We start from the raw sequence: 16,223 nt of genomic DNA, 5'->3' as shown, positions 1-16,223 counted from the left end.
TTTTATATTTTAGTGTAAGATTTTTTAATTAATATTTATTTAATATTTATATATATGTACTAGCTATTTATTGAAGTTTTATGAATTTACATCAACTATGACAAAGATAAGGACCATAGTGTAAAATATAAATAATTTTGAAGTTAGGTTTGAAGTTTTACTTTTGGAGAAGAACACATTAAAACTTCAAATATAAAGTTTTGGAAACTTTAAAATAGAGTTCTTTTTTGGAGATAGCTCTTAGAAAGTCGAAAGTCTTGTGTTAAGTTGTTTCCTGATGGAATAGACGATAGACTGAATCCATAGTATCATCAATTTTAGTTTTACTGTTATTAGCATTAATTAACGAATTTCACCAAGTGTCATTCAGATATATATGATCATTTTTTTTTATCGTGTATCAATCGTATATCTCTTTGTTGAATGAATATTTTCAGACGGAAAAAAAAAAGTAGGATACTCCCTCAAATCTGTTAACGAAAATGTACATCATTTTCTAGAAAAACACATTAAATTATTATCTTTATTTCTTTATAATTAAAAGAGATAATGGGGGTGATTGGTTGGGCTGTAGAAAGTGACTTTAGCTTTAATTTTCATCTACAACCTTAAATACTACCAATCATGTTTTATCTTGGTTTTTAAAGCTACAACCAAAAAATTAAAACTACAGCAAAAACACACAAAAAATGGCTGTAAACATCTTATTTTCTAAAGCTCCATTTTTTTAGCTGTAGGAAATTTTAAAGCTACATCATTTAAAGCTAAATCAAAAATCCTACAGACAAAATATTAAAGTAAATTTTTTACAATTACAACCCAATCAATCACCCCCAATAATTACCAAATAGCTGGCATTTGGCGACCAATGCACTGACGAAAACGCCATTAATTCCGATCCATATTGACGTTATCACACATGACGTAGTCTTCATCGAAGATGCTGACTTCAGAAAGATAACGTCAGAAACAAGAACAACTACTAGTCAACTGTGATGTGGGATTCATTGGTTGGCAGATCAGTAAATATTTTTACAGTTAATAAAAATATTTATTTGAACTAATCATAGTGCAGTTAAAAAGAAAATTGTAGACTTCTAGTAGACTTTTTTAGAAAGAAAATGGTAGTGAGACTTCTATAGTAAATAATCCCTTCATATTCAAAAGAATGATGTTTTGGATTTTGTATTTGTATTTCAAACATTGATATTTTAGCTTTAATTAATGCATTTACTTTAAATAAAAATATAATCAAAAGTTCAAAATATGAATGGTGTTATGTATGTTTCACAAAAGTATAATTTTGACATATTTCACGTAAATTTAAAAAAAATATACTAATATATTTTTATTTAATGTATAATTATTTAAATAAAAATAATTTAACTAAAATTATATTGGTTGTTGAAATGATAAAAAAAAATATATGAAAATTTATATTGGATATATAGAATATCACTTTTTAAAACAAAGAGTAATGTTAAAATTACACGTTTTGATAAACAGAAAGAGTGACTTATTGAAAGCAAATAAAACTAAAAAATAAATAAATAAAAATATGTATTGAATTTTTATTAATATGTGTAAATGTTAAAACATCGATTTTATAAATACAGAAGACGTATTAAATATCATTGTACAGTCCAAACTCCATTATATGTGTTTTCACTCTGGTTATTTTAAACGCAATTCTATACAACTTTTGGAACTTGTTTAAACTACATGTCAGGAAATTATTACCAAGTTCTGGAAGTGTTCAAATCACAACTATTTAGAATGTTTAGTGTCAATTATAACGACAAGACAAATTTCTTGCAATAAGTGCACCGTGGTCATATTCCTATTATACTTTGCTTTATAACTTTCTTTAAGTTATCTTATGGTTTTGGATTTATTCTTATACATAGAAGATTATGATTTAGAATAAAGGAGGATATTAGATTGGTCCTCTTAGGTTTGATCTTTTTCTTAATATAAATATGTACCTTTCTGGTATGTAAGAGGCACGCTTTATCGACGTACACCATATGATTCTGCTTTTGATTATTTGGAAAAATTACATTATTATGCCGCTGACATTTAATTTTAATTTGTTTATTATTTAGTATGACAGTTTGCACTATTATTGATATGCTAATTTCGAATGTTCAAAAATATTTTAAAACTTATCATAAAATTAAATTTTAGGTTAAGTTTTTTCAAATGACATATAAAAATTTTAGAAACTAAAATTGTCATATCAATAAATTTTGCTTTTTTTCCATTACCATTATTTTATTTTTTCAAGTGACATAATAAAAATTTCATCAAATTCAAAGAAGTTACAAGTTTTCTCAGTTTTATATAATACTAAAAAGTATGAGTTATTTAATAAAAATAATTCAAAAATATTATCATATAGTTTTTGGTTTTAAGGGGATCATCTGATATCGGATCTGGGTTCATCGCGGGTTATGGATTTTTACAAAGTTTAGAGCATCTCCAATGTATTATCCTATTTTTTACTCCAAAATGGTGCAACGCCAAAATGGGGTAAGGTTTTACTTCAATGTATTACTCTATTTTCTACTCCAAAAATAATATTTCTTAAATAATTTCATTTTTATTTTATTAATAATTTCAAATAAAATCTTATACCTATAAAAATTTACCAATTAACTCCAATTATTTTATGTTTACGATAAATAATTAAAATATAAATTATTTGAATTAAATATTTATTATTAAAAAGTACAAGAAATCATTAAAAAGACAACATATATGCGGGTTCAACAATGAGCATTAGAATATTTTTCTCACAAATGATCAGCTAATACATTTCGTAATGAAAAATGAGCTTATTTTTCTTTGATATTCCTATATCGAGCAAGAAAATTTTGAAATCGGACATTTTCATCTTCTGCAATTTCGATATCCGGAGGTGGAGCTTTATCTTTAATTATTTATGTTTTCTGTTATTTTATGTATTTATTTAAAAAAAATTATTAAATAATCTTTTGTGGAATATACTATTTTCATGTTGTTGTATCATTTTAAATATTATTTAAGTAAGAAATAAAAAAATTAAAGATTTAAAGGACTATTTTATAAATAAAAAAAGTTCAACTCCAAAATAGAGTAATGGGTAAGATTACTCCATAAATGGAGTAAGAGCATCTCAAATGTAAAACTCCATTTTTTTCCAAAATAGAGTAAAAGTGAATATGGAGTAAAAATGATTCAACCCTACTCTATTTCTTACTCCATAATGGAGTGATGAACAGAAAATAGATTACTTCATTTATGGAGTAAATTCTATTATGGAGTGAGATATGAAGTTGGGTTGGAGCATTCTTTACTCCATTTTCACTTTTACTCTATTTTAGAGGAAAAAATGGAGTAGAGATAGAGATGCCCTAACTCTAGCCGTTACTCCATTTTGGAGTTGAAAATGAAGTGGGTTGGAGAAGATTTTACTCCATAATGATGTTTGGAGTTGAAAATGATGTAGGGTTGGAGATGCCCTTATCAGATTTTTAGTTAACAAAATTTTATTAAGTCTGAACTCGGTTATAGATAGGTCCACTGATCTATTGATTCAACCACGGTGTGGGTCGGATATGAAAACATTGCTTGAAAATTAAACACTATAATAGAACATTTTTTGTGAAAAACTAATAGAACAATTTTAAATTATTTGTTTACCAATATAAGTTATAAATTTAATGAAATTTTATCAAAATTACTGCGCGGACAAAAATCTAGTTATTTTATTAATCGAGAAGTTTTTGTTTTCTTAGGCTTTGATTGGTGACATGTATTACACTTGATTTATTTTGAGTTAAGCATAAAAATAAAAAAATATTACCAATTATGAATTACTTTTATAACTGATTATTGTTGAGTTACAGTTTTGAGTTATAGTCTTTATAAAAATGATAATTCAAATCTTAAATCAACATCAACAAAAATCTCATGTATTTGGACTTGAGTTTAAAAAAAATTGAGTTTATCTAATAACTACCACGTCTACTTTTTGGATTTTAACAAATTTAAAAATTTACAATACATAATAATCATGTAATTGGATACGTGTAGTTTATATTAGTTAATACAATATATTTAACAATTTAGTATGGTATAATACTTGTTAGCCATTTTTTCTCAAAATTATACAAAAAAAAAATTTCATTTTAATTATTTTTAAAAAAATCTGAAATTTGTCAATTTTGTTTGTTAATTTAGAAAGTTATGTAAATGAACTATTTTGTATAAGTTACAATTTAATTAGTCAATTAAACTGTTCAAATAACTTTAATTTTTAATATTGTTTGGTAATTAAAAATTTATGCACATAAATTATTTGTGTATATATGGGAGCTTATATATATATATATATATATAGTTAATTCTAATTTAATAAATTTTATTTTTCTTAATATTTTTATTAAATTTGTATTGAATTTTTTTTTTTAGAAAATAGTACATACTGCAATTTATATTTCGAAAATGTTTACCAATCAATTATGTTGATAACATATAATTCATATTTTTTACAGCAAATTCATCACATAAATCTACAGTTTTTACTATATAATTTTTACTACAAATTACATCAAATTATAATTTTTATTGTAACTCAACTCTAAAATTACATGTCACTGATCGAAGTCTTAATCTCTTAATCTCATCGAGGACATTGATTTTTTTTTTTTTGTCATTGGCTAGTACATAGAATAGGTTTTACTTTCTTTCTTTTTTAACTTCAACTATGTATTCGAGTTCGAGGATTTAGCTTTTTATTCGGGTGGATAATGTTTAATTGATTTATCCATTAGATGATTAATTATTTAGATTCGTTCGCCTATGACTTTGATCTGATCTGTGAAACTCATTGCTCATATGTGTTTTAAGCTTGTTACTAGATTCTGATCCGCGTTAAAACGTGGATATGTTTTATTTTATTTAATTTATTATTAAAAAATAAAATTATTGTGAATGTTAAATTGTTAGATTAGATGTTTGGTTGTTTGGACTTCTGTTACTACTTTAGTGGTTAAAAAAATATTTTTTAAACTTATGCTTTGTGTAGTTGTTAAGATCCAATTTTTAAAGTGGCTTATCTATTATTTTAATTAAGTTAATATAGAAATGATGGCTAGATATTTGAAACTTTTTGATCAGTTTTATTGTAGAAAAATTATGTGGTTTATATTTCTTTCTATAAGTAAAATATCTAAATTTTCTTATGCTGAAATTTTCATAATCGTTTAATTTTCATTATCAATATAATTTGTAACATTTTTAGAACTATATATATACTGGATATATTTCTAAGATTTGTTAGCTTTCAAAATTATAGGAAAATTGCTTAAGCAAATTTTAGGTTTATCCTTAATATTAATGTAACTGATAGTTGCATTTATTTATAGTTAAGATCTGTTTAACCAAGCAATTAGACTATTGTGTTATGATTTTATTAGATTTCATTAAAATATTAATTATGTATTTTATTTGATTATGTGATACCTGATATATATTATTATAGATAGTTATTTTTATCTTCAAATAAATAAATATAAAATGGCTTGACGATTTTGCATAGTAATGTATAATGAAAATTATGCATAAGTAATTCATACATAAATATTGATTTATGTTATGAAAAGTGTGTTTTTGTTCTTGTATATAATTTTTTTTTTAATTTTCTTAGTCATCTAACCCATTGGTTTTATAGTAGTTTGTAGATGAATTATATTATTTGGTTGATAAACCGATGTATAATGTGTAAGTTAATATTGGTTAATATGATATAGAATACGACCATATACATGACTCAACTAAGACTTCAGTATATAAAACCCAGTGACACAGTGTAGAGTTAGTTAAATTATTTTCATAACTTTATATACCAATAATAGTTTGTATGTTTAAAGAAAAATAAAACTGTGTATTAATTGATAGATTAGGTGTGCTTAACATTTATTATACACACAAGTTTTTCTTCAATGGATTTTTTCAGAAAATGAATAAAAATCATAGGTAGTGATCTTATAAAATGAGTGAAAATATCTTGGTAACTTTAGAAAATTTGAGTATTAAAATAAGATCTAAAGTGTAAAATCTTTAATACCTTTAGATTGGGTTATATTATTCTATTTGTTACTATTATCATTACTAGAGATTTTCCCGGGCTACGCCCGGGTTTCGGACATATATATTATGGTCATATTATAAAAAATATATAAGTCCATATATTAACAAAAATTATTTACAACAAATTTATGTCATATTCATTGATTCTCCCCCATTTTTATGTGAATAGTTTAGTGGTGAAAATCTTTCATAGTTTTTGACAAAAAAAAACTTCTTTCATAGTTTTGTCTTTTTTTCTCTAGCCAGTGAAAAGAAATCCACATATAATAGTAATTTTAACCACGGTAAGAGAATACATGTTTCAAAAGACATTTGACAGTTTCTGCTTTATGAGGTTAAGAGATCTAAAGTAAGAAATAATTAATTTCAAATTTTGAGAACACCCGTCTAAAATAAATAGAGCAATCCAACTTGATCATCATGAAGAAAAATGAGTAAGGAAAAAACAATAATCAGCGAGACAGCGACCAACTATATAAAGCATAATTCGTAAAAGAAGAGAATGTCCACTTTCATACAATCAGTTATTATGCATTCACATGACTTATTTAGGCAGATAATAAATTATTTTCCAAATAAATAATAGAGCAAAAAGTTCAATAACATCAACTGTTGCAATAATCTTGTTGTAGTCTCAGTCTTCAATTCATATGCATACTTCACATCGTTATGTTGTCCAGTTTGCATTGATAGACTAATACATCTGTGCCAAAAAACAAAAAAGAAACATCCAACAAAAGCATCCCATAAGGCACTTGAAGCTTTCGAAGGTATTACATGAATTCATTTCACTCAATGCCTGACAACAAAGTAGCCAATTTATGATTTCTCTATTTTATTGAATGTCGGCTATTTGCTATGAATGTGACTCAAATAAGAGATTAGGACAGTATGTAAATGTTAGTTTACCTTTCAGTAAGATAAATCTTGGAAGAAAAAGGTCATTATCTCTTCAAAATCAGAATAGTAATTTTACAAAACTTGGTGGTATCATATTCCTAGAGCAAATAAGAGCAACCCGTGAAACCTTTGTCATTGTCGCTTAATGAAAACTTAAACCTTTTTATTCTTACTTACGAAGAAATTAACGGAAATTTTCTTTTCAAAACTAAATTTTAAGACTGTGAAATTTTATTTTCCTATTAAATGATATGAAAACGTTATTATTATTATTCTACTATTAAGGAAATTGGAAAGTGTTGTACCGTCAGATATAAAGATCTCAGACGGAAACTCCTAATGCTGGTTTGAAACCGGTTTGACTACTGGACACCGGATAATTAAGCCCAATCCACAAACTGTACACCTCCATATACATTATTAGAAAACCGGACTCCAACCTTAAACGCCACCGCAACCACAGGAATGCATTTCGATTCTGTTGAACCTTCCAAGGATGTTGATAATTTGGTAACGTGCATTGGAAGACAAGCCAAGGAACACACCTAATCAAGCATATAAGATATAGAAAAGGGTGAGACTTTGTAGAACAATATACTTGACATAAATTGGTTCTTTAGTTGTACAAAACCATTGTTACAGTTGCAGCTTCTAACTTGCTTCTTGGAGTTCCTCGGCCGTTTTACAAAGGAAACTCAGGGTAACATTCTCTCCAATAGATCATAATATCTCGTAAGGTTACCACTGAGAACAGAAGAAACTCATTCCTACGTTCGTAATAATAAAACAATCCTATAGATAACTGTCTAAGAGCTGACGAATAGAACAAACTCCCCGAGTGTAGTCACTGTCTGTAACCTCAGAAAATATAGTATTTTCTAACGGTATCATTGACCTTTTAATCTGATGAAAAACATAGCAAACATCTCAAAATTATTTTAGGCAAAGACCAAAACACAACAATATGTATCCACTTTTTCTTATCTATCAATGCAACTAAAAGTTCATAGAGTGATCACACTACTTCTAAGAAAACTTTCATAAGCTTTGAATCCTCACAGAATTGCATTTGGGCTTTCTACATGTTCAGAAGTGGAGTCAATGTTTCACCTCTCTCTATTTGATCGTCAATTCCCGTTCTCTGTTGCAGGAACTGGCTAGTGTGCATTCCCTTTCAAACCATCCATCCACCTGATTCACCAATGGAATCAGTTGAACCTCCTAGACCAACACTCTAAGCCTTGTTAACATCTAAACTCTTTTCCTACATAAAAAACACAAACGATCAGTACAATTTTCTCAGTGGACGTTTGAGATAGTTTAACTCTCTAAACCAAGAACATTATATCTTCGTTAAATCCCTCTAAATAATCATTGCTCGGTAGGCTTCTGAAGATATCCTCCTTGGAAAGTATTGACCTTATTTTCATCTACAAAATCTGCAATAACTTGAAATCAAGAATCTCATAACAGGATTGAAGCCATACAATAACAGCAGCTACACATAACTTACATAGAAACTATTTTACCTTATATCAATGCCTCCTTGGATTTTCTCAATTGTAACCTGCACACAACAATAAAGAACTATTTCTTCTTACTAATGCTTTAAAAGAAAAAGAGAAGAGAGATTACATCCAAGATACCATCCAAGGAAAGCTTAAAACCATAATTATCAAACAACGAAAGATGTAAGACTAAGGGCATGTGAAAGCATAGAAATAATATAAGTGGAAACACATACAAACACAGCCTAACAAAATTCCCAGATTCAAGCCATTAATCACCGCAAGATGCATGATTGATGGCACTGAAAAGAATAAAAAAAACAGTAAGCACGATTAACTTCAAGTTATTGTCAAGGGGTCCGTGCCGAGAAATGAACATCATGATATTATAGGCCGTAGTACCAATATTTATACTATAATAAAAGTAGATACAAAACACCATATATGCAGTTCCATGTTTAGTATTCACTTACCGATGATCCTTTAGTGGCAAAGTCATTAACAGTTTCTCCAGCCACAGATGCTGAAGATCTACATAAATAATGCTCATTAAAGCATTTCTAACAGCACAATGGTTTAAATAACCCAGTTTTGTTGCTTACATCTCATCCATTTTTTCCTCCTGAAAACAACTGCCCCCCGCACCATCTTCATCTGCAGAGTCTCGCAAAGGTTCTTCCAGAGATACAGAAAATACACGCTTCTTATCTCCAGCACTCTTACTCTGCTGTAGTCTTTGCTTCTTAAGATCATTGGGTTGTTCCTTAAGCCTCATCTCCTTGAGCTACAAGAATCATACACCAAACACACACTCAACTCACTCACACTTGATAAATTTCGTAAACATTCTAACTTCCTCATATAATAAATTGACAAAAGTAGTCACTGACTCGATTAAGCAGCAATTTCTCAGCGGTTTTCCTGATTTTCGTTTGAGCGTTCTCACGCTGGCGACGACGCGAATGACAGTGCGGCGTTTCAACGCCGGAGTACCACCGTCAAAGACGGAAACCTGCTTAGTCTTTAGGAACAAAAGTTTGCAAATCCTCCGGAAAAACCCGATCAAGTGAGCGTTCTAAACCATATCACTCTTCTCGTCTTGCATCGCCTTTATAAACTAAACCATCCATATACTCGCATCTGCAACTCAAACATTCGTCGATTCGTAAAAGTAAACGAAGAAGACAATGAAGGTTGATTAATCATGTGTACCGATAGCCAATCGTTTCCCGGCTAGGGTTTCGACGGAGACGCGGCGACCAACGGGAGCGAGTAGCTCCCAAAGCCCTAGCACTCCCATGTTTTCTCTTCACCACCCTGAGCAACGACTTTGCCGGTAAACGCTGCCGCCAAAGGCTCTTTTATAATTAGTCACGGTTGAACGGCCGATCCAAAGTGATACCGGCGGTTATTATTCGTCGGTTGAGTACTCCCAGGTCGATCTGAATTCTGAAACTGGGAAATTTGTATTTAGAACTGAGTGGAGGTGATGATATTGAATCAAACAAACGAATCAATCTATTGTTAGTGTCTCTATGGGTTGGATCAATATATAATTATGAGTGATGGAGGATGATATGGAAGTTGAGAAGACAATCATCTGAAGAAACTTCACGATGAGGAGAAAAGATGAAAAGACGATTCAGATAGACACAATTTTTTTGGGAAGCCTGATTGTGACGTGGCAGAAAAACGATCTGTGATTGGTCGATTTTATTGTCTGACGTGGACATCCTCTCTGATGCTCATATAACCCTTTTAATATAGTATAGATGACATATATATAATACAGGTTAATTTTAGCACACAATTACTTTCTCAACATAATGCACGAAAGGGTTTCACCACCGATTTGTGAATATTGATTCCACACGTGAATTGCTTTCAATTGGATGTTCCATGCAGTTTTGAATGCCCTAATCTCTGAAAGCAAGGTTATTGATAAAATGGGAGCCATGGAAAAAGGGTGAATTAAGGTTTTTGTTTGAAAGTTTTCAGCTATGAATATAATGAAAATGTAGGTGAGTGAATTATATATTTATAGCGTTGAGATTAGGTCTTTCAGATAGAAATTATGGGATAATTTTAGTATATACCGCATATTTGATATGGCAGAATTGATTCTTATTTGTTAAGATTTTGAGGAAAAAACACTTGATTTCTTGTTATTATTTGTTTAGGTTTTGAATTTGTATAAAAATTATGTGATCTAAATTAATCGTTTTGTTTTTTTTGTTAGGATAATGTTAAGAAATGATTTGGTTGTTTTAGATAATATTGTTAGAGTTTTCAAAACTATAGGAAGAAGAAATACAAATCGTGTCTGGTTCTTTTTTTGTTAGCGTCATGTTAGAAACTTTTTGGTTTGTTCTAGTTAAGATTTTTAGAATCTAATTTTTTTTTTAAAATTAACAATTTAAATTTCATATGAAAATATTTACTTTATATAATGGATGGATTTAAATGAACTTAACGATTTAAAGTAATGGAATGGATAAAAATTTTATATGAAAACGTACGTAATTCATATGAAAAATTGGTATACGAAGTAATAATTCATATTCCATTACGCAAATATCGTTTGTATACATATTGTATATACATACGAAGTAATATGATTCTTTCTAAGGAGGACTTTCACAACTCCACAAATTCAAACATGGAGACAATGGGGAGAAGAAGAAACAAATGAAAAGTGTGTATACATATTGTGTAAATATTTGTATATTTTAATATATAGTAAACAATCATACGATACAATTGATTAATGAACTGTCGAAGATTAAAATATAATTTACTCATGCTTGGACATATAAAGGTGAAGATTTTATTATGGATAGTCAACGATTTTTATTAGAGGGAAAGTTATTTTGTACTTATTATTAATCTAATAATAATGAATGTTATATTTTTCTAATCAAATGTAAATAGGTTCAAACTTAAATGACACTCTAGAAAGGGTCCAATTTTAAATCATAACTTTCAAAGGTATATAAAAAATAGGACTCTATTTTAATAAATTAGATAAGCGATTTGTCTACTGGATCTTTATTTACTAATTTATTTATTATTATTGTTATTATTATTATTATTATTATTATTATTATTATTATTATTATTATTCTACTATTTTTATATAGTGATTACAAAACTGAGATATATAGGTGTCGTGAATTTTGCATGTGCAAAGAAAAAAATAAAAAGCAAAGCTATGGGTGAAGTCATTATTTCATGTTGTGAACGTGTGTGAGTGTGAATATACATGTGAACACGACTTCATTGACAACTATTGAGATCACATTTTTCAAAAGACTTAACATTATTAAACTAAGTGGTTGGAACGCAGCTTACATGTCTTAATTATCTTGACGACGACTTCTACCACATTTTCCCAGTTCCAAAGATCCTTCAATTAAAACTGTCGCTGGACTTCAAAATTCAAGATACTTAACTTTGGATTAGTGCTTCCAGCTTCAATCAAATGAATTAATTTCTCTGACATCCTCATTATTCTAAATAAGAAGACAACAGTACTAATCTTGCTGGCTCACAAACTTACATCAACCTAGCAGTGCCGGTCCTCAGTTTTTGGTGGCTAGAAGCGAGTAAAAGAAAAAGGCTGGTTCATAAAAAATTTCTATTAATTGTTTTTAAATAACTAAATAAAAAGTCTACTAATAGATGATATTTCTCATATCTTATTAGTGCTTCTTGTCTTTTTTTTATTCTTTCTTTTTCACCACCTCCCATCTTTTTACTAATTCTTTTAGGACCCATCTTTCTGCAACGATTAAAAAATCAATGGCTATGCTATAAATAGTCATGAGTAGATATATATATATATATATATATATATATATATATATATATATATATATATGCAGATAGAAAATATGAAACCAAAAGAATTATATTAATATATAATTGACTACTTTTCCACAGAACGTCAACTCTAATTTATGTATTTAACTCTACAACGCCAAATTAAAAAAAAAAGTTGACAAATTTTAAAAGTAACAAACAAAATTCTATTACATAAGTATGAAATAATGTATTTACCACGATGGATCAAGAAGAAGAGGACTAGAGGAGATGACAATTCAGTTTACAACTGCAGAAGAAAATAAGCGACGATTTAAGTAATAGGATTATAGGATAAGAATTAGGAAGATGATATCAATTAAGGATATGTTTAGACTTTAGAGCTTTACGGCAACATTAACGGAAAAAAGTGATTAATTTAAGTTTAACGAGAATTTCCTTTTTGTTTACTTAAATTAACTTTATTGTAAAGTAAAAAAAATATTATTGTGACTTAAGAGAATCGAACCCGAGATCAGCCACATTTACATGTCAACACTAAGCCACTATACCACAAAGACACCTACGAAAATGTGGCCGAAATATTTTTATAAATTTGGCGATCGGAAGCCAGTGCTTGATGGGCTTGGCCCAAGGGTCGGCTCTGCAACCTAGGCATTTTTTGGGTGGCCGATTCGTACTTTTAACTAAACAAATGGATAATAGGAGTAATAAATAACCAATCGAATTACGTTCGGCAATCATATTTCCAAACAACACATGTCTTTGCGAAAAGCCAGGCTTGGTTTAACCAAATTTTAGAAAGAAAGAAAATAGCCACAACTTTGAGACAACATATATAGACACCTGCGTTTCTTAAATTATCTTTGTAAATTGTATTCCTTCTCTTCTCTGCCTTCATGCTACTACTTGTAAAAGATGCCCCATTTGGGAAGGTGGAAATGAAGAAGGAATAAGTTTTTTTTTTTAAATCATAGACAGCATCGTATAGTCTTTTGATTATGGAATTAACTAGACTAAAACGGCAGACACAATCACTTTAAAGTTTAAACGCTACGGAGTATATTTCTTTTAATAATATTTTCCTTGTTTCAGATTAGTTGTTGTTGCATAATAATTTTTTTTGTTTCAAAATAAGTGTCGTTTTATAATTTTAATTCAAAATTTAATGACTTTCTATTTCAATATGTTTTTCTATTGATTGAAATGTGATTAGGTGTATTGGTAATGATGTTTACATTTAGTAAATATATAAAATTAAATGTTTCATCATTAATCTGTGTGTTCAAGTCTAAAACGACAACTAAAATGAAATCAATTGAGTATTATTTAATGACAATTTAATATGAAGTTCGATTTTTCTTTATAAGACAAACTTATAGGAAGTCTTTTTACCGAAGATAAACTTATAGGAAGTCTTTTACCGAATAAAACTTATCCTCAATCATTAACGATTAAAGAAAATTAATGAACAAAACTTGTGTTGACCCACTATGGTGAACAGTCAAATTCAACTCATCTCTTATCACCAAAATATCACGTAGTATTAATAAAAAGAGATATTAAAAAATAAAAGTAAAATAGAAGAAAGAAATAACGACGTCAATGAAGTTAATGCCGTCAGTAAAATTCTAAATTCTAAACACTAAACAACCTTAAACCCTAAACATAAAATCTTAAATCCTAAACTCTAAAACATAAATCTCAATCTAAATCTAAAACTCTAAACCCTAAAACTCTAAACCCTAACATCGGCATTAACGTTGTTAATATCGGCGTCTTTTCTCTTCTCCGGCTATCTTGATTTTAAAAAAAAATTAGTAACTTTTTTTAATTAATTCTACATGACCTTTTGATTAGTGATAAAAAGTGAGGTGAATTCTTGCGTTCACCAGAAGGTGAACACAAGTATTTTTCAAGATTAATGGAACCTTTTGTTATAAATGTTTTGCCTCGATTGAACATGTTCTTAGGTTTAAATGTCAAATATCTCAAGATATTTTGAAATTCCTGAATTAAACAAATTAACAAACTTTTAGAGACCTGGGAGAGTTTGTGTCCTAGTTAGGGCATTGACTATTTTTTTCGCTACCACTCGCGAGCGTAACTTTTGTGGTTGGTAGCGATTATTGGCGTTTTGATATAATCACATAAAATGCTAAAAATCATTTCAAACCGCTCTAAACTTCTTAAATTCAAAAACCGTTCCATCTAGCGTTTACGGCTGTGAGCGGTTGCGGAAGGATAAAAAAAATATTTTTAGTAAAAATTATATAAATACAAAAATAAATAATTATATTATTTTAAAATTGACATAATATAACTACTAATAAACATAGTATATTTTAATTTATATAATAAAACTTTAAAGCAAAATATTTACTATAATCGTTTAGACTTTAATATATATATATATATATATATATATCAACCCAAAAATAATTTTTAAAATTTTAATACTATGATTTTAGAAATATAATTTCATATTTATTATAATAATATGATTTATAAATAATATTTAGAATATAGATAATATAAATACTATATATATATATTTATATCATAATGCTTTAAAACAAAACTATTTACTATAACTGTTACCACTTTAATATATATATATATATATAAACCCAAAAAATAATTTTTAAAATTTAATACTATGATTATAAATATTATTTTTATATTTATTATAATTATATGAATTATAAATATAATTTTATATTTTATACTTATTATTTTGTTATTTGGGTTTTCAAATTATTATTTTATAATTATTTTTTTGTTTATTAAATAATTTTTATTAATTAATGTTTGTATGTGGGTAAACGAGAAAAATTGACCTGTTAACTGTAATCATCCGCATCCGCAAAATCTCACACCTTCAACTGTAACTGTTGCATTTGAACTAGTCATGCACTTACTCCCTCTATTTATCAAAGAGTGTTACTTATAACATTTTTTCATTTTTACATAAAATGTCATTTTAGAACTCTAATGCATTTTATACTTATTTTCAACTATTTTTTTTATAAATTGCACTGATCTAATAAATAGATTTATTTATCCCAAATATTATTAGTTAAGCCAATGTAATTAATGAAAACATAAATATTTTTAATCATTTTTTAATATGTGTGAAAAATGTCAAAATGACACTTTTTATGAAATGGAAAGAGTTTCTTCATAATTTCATTCTTAATTTCAACTACCAAAATCTGGATTTCTATTTTACAAGCAGCTAATTTTTCAATTTTAAAAACAACTTACTGCAGGAAATATAACTTCTTTTGTCGAGAGTTTGAATATCGTACTGTGCGAGTAAGAGTTATTGAGTTTCCCTCATTAAAAAATCCCTCAAATTTGGGGTGTATTCAATTAAGAATTTCAAATGATTTGTATTAACATGACAAATTTATTGTTATTCAAACGAAAATTTTAAAATTCACTTTTAATCCGGTGTTATTGAACTTGTCATTTTATAAAACACTCTGAAATCCAATGTTATTCAACCTTCGAAAGTATTTTGGACTAAAGGTCAAGTACGTAGTTTTAAAACAAACAGGAAAGAATCCTAAAATAATTGAACCACTGGCAGAACCCAAAAGTGATGCAATGCATATTCTGGTGTTCTTAGTGATCACAAGTTTATGTTCTGTTTGGGCTTTGTTGATTAATGGGTTTCATGTAAATTTGGGCCTTCGGGTGTTTATGTTTATCTTCGTACTTTTAGATTAGGATGTTAACAAAATTTCTTATTTTTTCTTTGAATTTCGAAACCAGAATACTTTTTTTTACAACATAAACTTCTTTAAGGGAAGATCAAAATAAAGCTAATCATTTTATGGAACCTTGGTCATA

At 28.1% G+C, this 16,223-nt stretch overlaps 1 non-coding gene across 13 annotated transcripts; it reads right to left on the bottom strand.

The window, feature by feature from the left end:
• Positions 1 to 4,457: 4,457 nt before the first annotated feature.
• Positions 4,458 to 14,784, bottom strand: LOC103845520. 13 transcript variants are annotated; one of them, XR_004452837.1, is made up of 9 exons: positions 9,756 to 12,297; positions 9,434 to 9,683; positions 9,146 to 9,327; positions 9,017 to 9,074; positions 8,565 to 8,602; positions 8,146 to 8,474; positions 7,667 to 7,779; positions 7,341 to 7,580; positions 4,683 to 6,838 (listed from the first exon to the last, which is right to left on the bottom strand). It is a non-coding gene; the product is annotated as an uncharacterized LOC103845520 (transcript). The 13 variants fall into 13 exon arrangements; XR_004452835.1 differs by adding an exon at positions 7,045 to 7,133 and having other exon boundaries at positions 4,458 to 6,838; positions 7,341 to 8,474; positions 9,756 to 12,380; XR_004452826.1 differs by adding an exon at positions 13,016 to 14,784 and having other exon boundaries at positions 7,341 to 8,474; positions 9,756 to 12,108.
• Between the last annotated feature and the right edge of the window lie 1,439 nt (positions 14,785 to 16,223).

The sequence above is a fragment of the Brassica rapa genome, chromosome A10, assembly GCF_000309985.2.
Source record: "Brassica rapa cultivar Chiifu-401-42 chromosome A10, CAAS_Brap_v3.01, whole genome shotgun sequence".
In the NCBI taxonomy this organism is placed as follows: Eukaryota; Viridiplantae; Streptophyta; class Magnoliopsida; order Brassicales; family Brassicaceae; genus Brassica; species Brassica rapa.
Note: the sequence above shows the minus strand (reverse complement) of the source record. Positions and strands in the feature narration are given on the sequence as shown.